Source organism: Triticum aestivum, chromosome 7D (assembly GCF_018294505.1).
Source record: "Triticum aestivum cultivar Chinese Spring chromosome 7D, IWGSC CS RefSeq v2.1, whole genome shotgun sequence".
Classification (NCBI taxonomy): Eukaryota; Viridiplantae; Streptophyta; class Magnoliopsida; order Poales; family Poaceae; genus Triticum; species Triticum aestivum.
The window spans coordinates 437,613,050-437,623,210 of record NC_057814.1 but is presented as its reverse complement, the minus strand read 5'-3'; positions in this window follow the sequence as shown (position 1 = coordinate 437,623,210).

Genomic DNA, 10,161 nt, shown 5'->3' with positions numbered 1-10,161 from the left:
GAGTACGAGGGTTCACTGGTTCGGCTGCGGTGTGAGGCTGCCGTCGCCGAAGGGCCTGGCTAGCGGTGGGAGTAGTAGGGGTCGATGAGGCCTCAACGGCAGCATAGCCGGCCACTGGAGGCAGGAGCAGGCGGTCTCGCCGGCGCTGGTTTGGGCGGCTGGTGCAAGAAGAGCATTGGTTGAAGAAGCAGCAGCACTGTTCGATTCAAATCCAACGGTTACTGCTGCTAGAATCGTTTGTTGACTAAGTTGACAAGCCCTGCGTACGCGTCAACTTAGTAGTCCCACGGGTCAGCCTCCCAACTGGCGCGCCCCAGATGTTAGTGGGAGGAATCATTTTTTTCGCGTAATAAGGAGGCAGTTGATTGCGTGCGGCCAGGCCAGCGGAGGGAGTAGGGTGGGTGGGGGATGCTTGCGCGGCATCACAGCGGGCCACAAGAGGAGGGAGCAGGCAGTCCCGCCAGCGCTGGTTTAGGAGGCTGGAGCAGGAAGATCAGAGATTGAAGAAGCACGTTGGCCGTTGGATGGACATCCAACAGTCACTGCAGCTAGAATCGTGTGTTGACTGACAAAGCCTTGCGTAAACAAGTCAGGCTCGAAAGCTGTGGCGTGTACAGCCCATTTGCTATTATTTTTATAATTTTTACTCATTTTCTAATTCATATGGAATTTATTGCAGCCAGTTTTCCATTTTTTGAATTGCTGCCCATTTTCTTGTCAGTACCAGGGTTAAAAATTCACTAAATATGTGGGAAATTTTGAAAATTCGCAAATTTTTGCTGGGGAACAAAATATTCTTAATCCAAAAATTAGTAGCCATACAAAAACAAATTTAAAAATAAATTAGTACTATGTCATGTTAAATCCAATGAAATATGTATAAGATATCAGTGAAGAACAAAAACAAAAAAAGAAACTAATATCCCATTTGCTATAAATTTTTTGGAATTTTCAACCCCTTCTGATATTACTTTTAACAGACACTGACCATACTCTTTGGCCAGGCCGGAATGCATCCCTCCTCGTCTTGAAAGATTTGCAGCCCGGTAAGTCAAAGAAAACAAATAGGCCTAGCTTGGGTATTCTTCAAAAAGAAATACTGGGCTACCTATTTTCCCAAAGAAAAAACTGCTGGGCTGGTCATGTTGTTAGACGGGCCACAGAGACCGCACAACTTAGTTTATAGCCTGCTCCTCCGAATTACTACTAAAAAAAGTTCTGCAATTCTGTCGTTAATTGACTATACGTTGAAAATGATGTGGGTCTCAGATATCAGCAGGGTGGATTAGAGTAAAAAACAAGGGGTTCATCTGAGTAGTAAAAGAGGCTCTTGCTTGTGTTCGGGAGTGGACCTGGTGGGTCCGTACTGTCATACTCACAACTACAGTCCTCTCCCGGTTCACTATGTTGACAGGGACCGTTTCGAAAAAAACTATGTTGACAAGGCCGGACGGCGGCGCTGCGGCGAGCGCACCAAGGCGGAGGATAAACTGTTGTCGCCAATGTGCTGGGCTGGGTTGGACATTCTTATTGAAAAAAAATGGACCGGATCTATTTACGACGTTGACTATGATTTGCATGGGTCCGCTGGTTGCAGGAAGAAAATGCTGGGAGAAAGAAGACTGGTCGCTATCTTTGCCAAAGAATAATATCGACCGCATGTAACGACACTATCATAGGAAATAATATCCTCCTCTTAAATCGTGAATTTAAAGAACTGGTGCATGAGCATTTAGCTTTATTTATTTATTTACGTATTTATGTTTAGGGGACCATGAGCATGTACTTGGGCCGGATTCATGTGAGAGCCTCCCTTCCAGTTAATTATGGGCTTCTCTATTGGGCCTTTGTCAGTGGGCTGCATGTTATCAACAAGTGGAAAATGTGTTCCGTACGAAAAATAGTATGCGCTACGTACGGTACGAGGCACTAAAGGAACGAACCATGCAACGACTTCCAAAACATTGTGTTTGTCGTTCTAACAACACATTTATTCAACCAACAGACAAAATATACTACTGATTGTACATTGAAAACAACACCAACAGCAACCAGGGCTGGGGGTGCAACAGAAGTAGTAAGCAGGCCAGAAGAGTGAAGCGCAGCTCTCTCTTCCAAACCAAACATCAGCCATCATTACAAAAGGGCTACCAAAAAAGAACAAGTGGATGCATCAAACTAAATAAAGATCCTGCTACACTAAGTGTACGCATCTAACTAACTGGCTCAGTTAGACGTTACTATTTATTAAGCTATGGAGATTGGTTGACGGCTTGAACCAGATGGGTGCCTGATGGGGGAAACTCCAGCCAGCAGGTCGAAGTCTGATACTTGCGACCCTCTCTCCTACTTTGGGCTGCAGAGCGTGGCGGCACCTATCAGGGTATGGTGCATGAAGAGACGCATGGTATGCTGTGTACACACAGTTTTGCCTGATGAACGAAACCGCGCTGCCATCATGATCCTCGCCGTCGGTTATCTCCTAGTTAATCGGATAATTCAGTCTGACAAACAGAGAGCGTGTACCAACCTACTTACCAACCTCCAGTCAAAAATTCCTGAAGGCCCAGAGAAGCTGGGATCCTGCTCAAAGACCTTGCAGTGACTGTGATTGTATTCCGTGAAACAACACGTCCGGTACGTGCGAACGATCATCAATCGTTCGTCATCGTCTGATCGAGCCAGGAACCACCTGCAACTGCCATGCCGCTTTTCTTTGAAAGGTTCTGGGATTAGGAAGGGTAGGGACACCAGGCGGCCTACAACATCATATGAAGTTAGAGTCAAATAACCCTCAAATAAAGTTGGAGTCAAATAAAACAGGGCTCTTGATGTAGTCAATCTTAAGAACAGCATGTTGTGAGCATGAATATTTTTTCAGTAAATGTTGACAATAATATAAGCAAGCCATCATGATATCATAGGAAAGTAACATACTGCTGTAACAGCCGTCTGTAGCGATGACTGGAGTAGGCCAGCAATACGTCCAGCCATAAAAGGAGTCGACAGCGTAAATGAAGCCCTTGTGTTCAATGGCATCAGAGAACCATGGAGGATGTATGATCCTACGATGGACGTACAGATTTATCCACTTACCGCAGTGACCTGTCAGATAGGCGAGACCGCGGTTGAAGAACGCAATTAGCCTGAAGTCTTTATAATTCGCAGATCTTGTGGGCACTTGGCAGATTACAACCTTGAGCAAATCAAACTTGGTATCATGTTGGCTACTGTAAGATTCCGAGTATTTTGGGCCGCGGTGCCAAAGCAGTGCAGTGTTAATAGAAGGAAGGGGGTCAATCGCCGGGTGAAGACCTCCACGAGCATCCAGCTGCCGCGACCGTCGACGAGCACCATCCAAGACGTGTTCATGCTGACCCAGTACATACCGTTAATGTAGTTGAGGGTGACGGGGATCGGATCGCAGTCAAGGGGGTTGATGCTCTCCACCCTACGATTGTTATGCTATGTGACACGCCGTTTCTGAAGATCAGGCGGCACCAGCAAGCAAGTAGTTAGCTTAAAAAGCTCCGGCCTGAGGGCTTTGAGTAAACGGTACAACCCCGATGAGCACGCGGCGAGCGGCATGGTACTGAGATTGTCCACACGCGAAACAATGAGCATGATTACCTCTGTGGGGAGCGAATTCTAGCCACTCTTTCGGCGGACGCTGCTCGGTTCTGCCATTGTTAGTGCTTGGGTTTCGGACGAGGGGGGAGGTGCCTTAGCGGGGATGGAAGAGCAGACAAAGATGGAGAAGCGAATATGTGCTGTGGGAAGTGGACAGGTGATGATGACTACAACACGCCGCTTGACTTACGAGACACATACCAGCAGCGTAGGGTCATATCGAAGTCAGACAACTTGCTTGAGTGATCACAGTACTGGTACTCCCTACAGTACCTGCTACTATGCCCTAACTTTCTTGAGTAGAGTAGTAGTGGAGTAGGACTCTGCTCTACTACTAGCACCGGAGGAGTAGTATGTTCTAATCTAAAATAGTTACAAACTTCAATGCCCGAGCGTGGAACGACTACGAACCGCCATCGGTGCTAACTCCAATCCTGCAAGTCATGGATTTGTTTCTTTTTAACTTTCTGTATGAATCTGTAGCCAGCCTGCAAGTCATGTACACTGTACTGACAGTGTAACCCACAGAGTACTTAGAATACAAGATTAAGGATGCAATTAACTTTTTATAGAGGGAGAATCATACACGCAATTAACTCAAATGGATTGGACGTGACCCTATTATTCTCCAACGGCAACCGGCAAATTTCCTCCCGCGGGCCGGAGTAGGATTCTCGGTTTGCATGCGGGTTTAACGGAGGGGTTTGATGGAGGCGAGGAGGTGTGTTCAGCCGGGCATGCAGTGGACGGCGCAGTACTATTCGATTTGACAACTACAACTAGTATATTATAAAAAACAAAGAAGAGTAGTAGAGATAGAGAGAAGAATAGAGACTAGGGAGGAGCACCATCTACTACTTCGTGGGCTACTCCTGCGCTCCATTCGGCGGCCGCAACGTCCCCTACAGCTGATTCAACTTCGGTGCCTTAAAAGCACCTACCTTTGGGTCTATGACAAGTGGGCCAGCCACCTGTTAGGCCCACCTGTCATAGGCCCAAAGGCAAGTGCCTTAAGGCACCGAAGCAGCGTCCCCCTACAGCCACTCCCTCCTGCGCTACATTCGGCGGGCGCTGTTAAAATTTGGGGAGCGCACTCTCGCGACTACTAGCAGCGACGACTTCACCGACGACGACTACTTCCACGACCTCGGCAACCTCTTCCTCAATGACATGGGCGACAACCTCAACGCCAATGGTGCTGCTCCCGTTGCACCGTATGTGTTTTTGTCCTTCCTGTTTGAAATCGTGGTAGAGTTCATGTTTCTAGTCTGTGTCCTAGACTCGATCTGTTCATCTACTATGCTAGTCCGCATGATTAGTTTAATCTTTGTTATAGCCATCATGATTTACTTTGTGCTTATTCGGACTAAATCTCGTAGTAAATTGCTCATATATACAACTAGCGGAACGTCCCCAACAGCCACTCCCGTTTCATGGACGGCCTGGTCGATGCCTCCAAGGAGCCCTTCGTCTACTGCTATGAGTGCCCGGTGTCATTTTGGGGCTCGCCAGCGGACATCGTGCATCACCTGACGTAGGCGTGCGGCAATCACTACTGGCCCTTGGCGAAGAACATCAAGTACGAGAAGTGCTACCCGTTCGCCGTGCCGGAGTTGCTGGAGGATCAGCGCCACCTGCTAGTCTCGGAGGAGGACGGCAGCGTCTTCCTCTTGATCATGGCCACCGGCGAGGCCCGTGCAGGCCGCCGCCACATCTCTGTAGTGTGCGTCAGGGGCGACGCCGCTGACGCTGACACTGACATGAGGCTGATGTACGGGTGCGTGCTCACTATTACTACCCCTCAGAGGTACGTGGGCGGCGACACTGGCTATGCCAAGCTGACTTGGACTCTGCCGAGCTGGGTCTTTCCCGCCGATGTGGACATGGAAGACGGACGGTATTATTTGACCCCCAACAATGTGCACGGGGACTCCAAGGAGGTTCACCTGGACATTTGCATTATCAAGTTAAATGTTGATCATTAGTCTTCGCTCAATGTAATCCACTGTCTAAGCATGTGGAGACTTCCATGCATGATCTTGCTCTATTGGAGTATCGCACATGAATAAAAGTGTATCCATTTATGGTTTAGTCTAGAATCTTCCATGTATGAATTTGTACTACAGTACTGGTGAAACACTTATGATGAACCATTTCTTACATATCCTCTACCCCTTTCCAAGTCATCCTGATTTAATCCCTCCGTCTAGGTGTATAAGGGCATGGTTAATACTTAAATAGTATAGCCAACTGTTGACTATAAGAAAGTGCCATGTCATCTGTAGCCAACATGTATAACAATGGATACTCAAAAACTAATTCTTGAAGATCATTTCCTGCAAAGCACAATAAGAGTTATTTCTTCACAAGTTTTGGATGCAGATTCAACAGTTGAACGCTTTTGTTTGCAGAAGATACTTTTTTATCTATTTCACCCGGATGTTTGTGAGCTCTAGAGATGAAATAATATCCGAACAAACCTATCGATACCCGTTACACATGAGATGACCCCCACATCCTTTGTCAAAATAAACAACTCCCCGATCAATGCATTTCACTCTTCCGTGCAACGCACGGGCACCTTACTATAGATTAGTACAACCAAAAATTGAACTAACATTATATATAGTACGATAAATGATGATGCATGTCACCGAAAATTATATCATTGAAAACTATGTTCAAATACGAATCCAACGATATTGTTTTTGTTGACATGCACTAACATTTTGTCAGTTAAATCTTCAGTCAAATTCAATGGGGGATAAACCACGACCGATGTAGTAGTAATAGTATAGAGGGTGGCGCTGTACGGGAGTCTCACCCCGCTCGTGGCGCGGCAGTAAAGCCGTCATATCACAAAACCCAACCACTCCAAGTAATAAGTGGCCTAGTAAAATAAACGGACAAGCAACCATCACATCCCTCCGTCTTTTTTGCATTTCATCTCTCTGCAATTACTTTCTCTGGTTCATCTCGCACACTCGATCCCTAGCTACTACTCCTAGTGTCCCTAGCTACTACTCCTAGGGCCAGTTCTTTTGGCGGCTTCCCCAGCTTTTCCCATAAGACTCGTCACAGTGGAGAGTAACATTAAGGCGCCTCACTCATTTATTTGGGCTTCTAAACTACTACTAGTAGTACCGCCATCCTGGTTTATTCCTCACCATTGTAAGTTGTGCTAAATTTTGACCAAAGATTTAACTGATAAAATGTTAGTGCATGTGACATGCACTAACATTTCATTAGTTAAATTTACGATCAAAATTTGACACAGATTACAATGGGGACCAATAAACCAGGACGGAGGTAGTAGTTATGGGATTACTAATCTAGAAGCCTAAAAGAACTGGCCCCTGGTACTCCTACTACTAGTAGTACTCAAGTTGGAATTCCAATTGCACGGCACAACTTGTTAGGCAAAAAATTCGATACAGGGTGTAGGAAGCGGTTTGGGAATTTGCATGCCTTTCCAACCAGTGAGATACTCCGTACAAAGTACAATAGAGAAATAGCCACAGAGAAGGAAGCTAAAAGTAAACAAACAAACGAGCATTTTTGCATTTGTTTTGCATTGAATCGTTTCACAAGCTTGACTAGTGATGTTTTTCTACTTTTACAAAAACCGTATCGTAATGTTAAAACGTGCATTTGCACGTACACAAGTAATAGTAGTACTCCATCCGTCTAGGTGTATAAGTCTTCCCTCCTTCTTAGTCACGATGCACAACCAAAGATGACTTATTGACCTGGACGGAGGGAGTAGCACAGTCTGCAAGCATATATCGAGAGAGACGTGTAGTGCGATAGTATATAGTAAAGTTTGTGCTATATGCACATACTTGCAAAATGCGTACGAATACACAAGGTTTCCAAACTTTCCCTTTTACATACTTAATTAAGGACGCTAATAATTCCTGAACGTTCGGGATTTGTCATTTGCGTCCCAAAACTAATGAGATCGCCTTACGAAACAAAAATTATACTCCTCATAAAAGCCACGACGCTCGCAGGAGCGCTTGCTCCGCGCAACGAGTGCCCTGGTGCGCGGCCGTTTCCCAGCGCGCCAACAAAACGCCTCTTCCTTAGCCTCGCAACTCGCGAGGTGCTGATTGGCGGCTTGCCGGCGGGCGAGGGCGATCTCGCCGGTGTGGTGATCCGGCGCCAACAGGTACTCCCCCTTGCTGGAAGCGTGCACCCGGTCCACGTACCGCCAAGCGTAGATGAGGCACTTGGGCCTGACTGCACTCAGGGCGTCGGCACGGGCGTCCTCCGCCACCCTCACGGCCCTCGCATGAGCCTTCTGCCAAAGAGCCAATTGCCCGACTCTCTCAGACGCGACATAGGCCTCCCAGGTAGGTTGTTCCGTGGTGCGCTTCTCTTCCTCGGCCTTCTTCTCCGCCTCTATTTTGGCGCGCTCTGCTGGAGGCAAAGCCTCCCACAAGGCGACATCCATTTCTTTCCAAAGCTCCTCAAGGTTGCGGGGCTCGGTGGGCGGCGCGGCGTTCTCCTCGTAGCGGGGAGCCGACGCGTCCTCCGACGCGCGTCCTGGCGAGATTGGGAATGCTGACGCGTCCACCTCGACGAGTCGCGGCGAGGAGCGGAACACCGACGCGTCGCATCGCGGCTAGTGGCAGCGAGGAATGGAACGGCGACGCGTCGCATCGCGGCGAGGAGCGGAGCGCGGACACGTCCTCCTCGACTAGTGGTGGCGAGGAACGGAACGGCGACCCGTGACCGTCCGCGCGGTGCACTGAGGGGCGCCTAGGGCTTGGGAGGGGCGATGCCATGGTGGTCGACGTGAGAGGGAGACAGGGAGGGGGAGGAGATAGCGATGAACGTGAACGTGAAGGGGAGGAGATAGCGATGTCGTGGGAGGCGCAGTATTTATGGCGAGCAATGGCACACCTACGTAAGATATGGACTGAGCTGCACTGACTTAACTGCAGGTCCAGTTGCATCGCTGACATGTGGGCCAGACCCCTGTTTGGCCCATATGTCAGTGACCCAATGCACCTACAGTTAAGTAACAAGTACGTGAGCATGTTTGTTGGAGTAAATTATGGGGGAGGGAAGGGGTGGAAATATTGCTGGTCACAACGGATTGGACGAGCGCGGGGGGAGGAGAGTCATGCATGTAGATTTTTTCCACACGGGGTGGAGTTGTGGGACCGCCGGAGGGAGAAGGAGAGTCTGGCAGGCATATTGTTTCCACACATGGAGAGGAAAAGATTTGGAGACGAACGGGCTTCCTGCAGGTATGGGGAACGGTGCATAATAAGTCTCATCTTGCATGCCGGGCTAGGTATAGTCTCAAGTCATTAAAAACATACACGCCCCACACATGTTCATATTTCAAGGTGCACTAAATTATTGCATGCGATGATTAAGGCTGGCCATAATATTGGTAGCTTAGCTGGTATCATGCACACGGGAATAGCAAACATGTTGATGTGGCAAAGAATTAAAGAAGAGAGGGGGGTTAGAGTAACTAGTGTTCATGCATGCATTGGTAAACACATTTTTTGTGAGGAACTACAAAAACTATTCCACCGCCTCTATCTTGCTAAGAGTAGGTCAAATTTTTGAATCGAGCCCTTTAAACTAAAAGGGAGGTAGTAGTACTCTAATAGCTAACCTTGGCCCTGTTTGGATCCAAGTGTTAGAGTTAGTTTGGGTTAGTTTGAACTCAACTAACCTAAAAAAAAATCTAACCCACCCAAGAGGTGCTTTATACTCATTATAATCAGTATTGTAGATATTGATATTTTTAGTATAAACGGTTGACGGAACTAAAAAGGACCAGAGGATGTATCATGCATGCCGAGTAGGCAAAAAAATTGCTCATTTATAGCCGGTCGAAGTCTCAAAGGGCGCGGCCGCGTGAGGGAGGCGAAGGTCGTGGGAGGCGCGACGGTTGACGAAATTAATTGAAGTTCCACACAAGCCGGCATGGCGTGCGAACAGGCAGAAGCTATACCGCCAGGCCTACGATATGGGTCTAGTAGACATGACATCTAGTGGGTCCTGCATAGTTCTCGAGAACTCTTTGGGGGCTTGCAGCCGCTTATCCACCGGGCAAGCCAGCAACCCCATGCCGTTCGCACGCCCTACTCGTCCCCGTCTTCTACTAGTACAGTACCTTACAGCAGTTCGCTCCCAGTCGTCCCGTCCTTTCACTTTACGGCAATTCCACTGATCCTAACCCTCCTCCCGAATCCATGGCGTCCCAAATCTCCATGATCGGCGGTGAGTACAATGTTAGAACCATCACCGGTGATGAGTTCGACGTCATATACACCCGTTCTTCCGCAACGATGAAAGAATGCCTTGCTCGCTTCAAACGCATGTTCGAAAACTCAAATGATGAGTGGTTCGCTGGGCTAGATGTTGAGTACACCACAGTCCTGGGAAGCGAGAAGAAACTAAAGGAGGCAGAGAAGAAGAAGCCCGTCGTGATCCAGGTTTGCGTGCATGACTTATGCTTGGTCTACCACATATGCCATGCTGATGTTGAGTGCGAGGAATTTA